The 1,003-nt window shown below is 25.8% G+C and overlaps 1 long non-coding RNA gene across 1 annotated transcript; it reads right to left on the bottom strand.

Moving 5' to 3' along the window:
* Positions 255 to 932, bottom strand: LOC107638048. The gene is made up of 2 exons (XR_001619710.2): positions 831 to 932; positions 255 to 548 (listed from the first exon to the last, which is right to left on the bottom strand). It is a non-coding gene; the product is annotated as an uncharacterized LOC107638048 (long non-coding RNA).

Here is a 1,003-nt window from a genome sequence, read left to right as displayed (position 1 = left end):
ATATTTTGCATTTTTAATTTTATTTTATATTTTTGTTATTCTTCATATTCTTCCTACAATTTATAAAAAATTTACTTGTATTCTATCATATATAAAATTGTTATTTTTTTTGTCTGAATTAAATTTAGAACTAATTCTTTAGGTGCTATTGTGATTAAAATTTAATTACTAATAATATCCTTTAACCTTATAAAACTAAAAGAAACTAATAAGAACGAGGTTAAAAAAGAAAGATATATAGTAAATAAAATTGATGTTCATAAAAACATGATCTATTTATATATATTAACCTTTTCATTTTCCATTATTGCATTGAAAGATTTATTCAAAGGGAAAAAATATTGCAAAGATGGACTACAAATTGTGACACGGAGGTGGGTACTGACAAACACATAGGCCACCAATGCAAGATCCACTTGCTAGCCTTCCATAATCGCTTTTGCAAGCTTGTATGCACCGCCAAGTAAATACACATATAACTACACTGTCAAGTGTCGCTGTACAACGCTTTGAGGCTGCCTCTGTTATTTTCACTAACCTTTCATTCCCTACGTATACACGTCAAACACATCAAACAATACTACTTGGATACTTGGATTTACAATCTAAACTAAAATAAACAAATAGAAACTTAAAATGTGTGTTTGCTTTCTTTTTTTTTTTTAGTTTTTCTTACAAAAAAAACCCTTTTTTTGTTGGAAAAAAAATCACTTTTTACCCTATTTTTATATAGATTTTATAAATTAATCAGAATTTAAAATCTTATTTCATAAAACACACAAAGAAGATAAGAAAAAATAAACATGGTCTATTAGATAATTTGAACATACCAATGCCAATGGAGAAAACAAGGAGAATGATCAGAACATTAGTAAAGGCCTTCATCTTATGAGATACTTGAAAGTATGAAACAACTTGTACATGTCTATCTATATATATAGTAAATCATATTCTTTTGATGGCATATTTAATTATTTACTATAATTAATTAAAATTAAGATTT

The sequence above is a fragment of the Arachis ipaensis genome, chromosome B04 (assembly GCF_000816755.2).
Source record: "Arachis ipaensis cultivar K30076 chromosome B04, Araip1.1, whole genome shotgun sequence".
In the NCBI taxonomy this organism is placed as follows: domain Eukaryota; kingdom Viridiplantae; phylum Streptophyta; class Magnoliopsida; order Fabales; family Fabaceae; genus Arachis; species Arachis ipaensis.
Note: the sequence above shows the minus strand (reverse complement) of the source record. Positions and strands in the feature narration are given on the sequence as shown.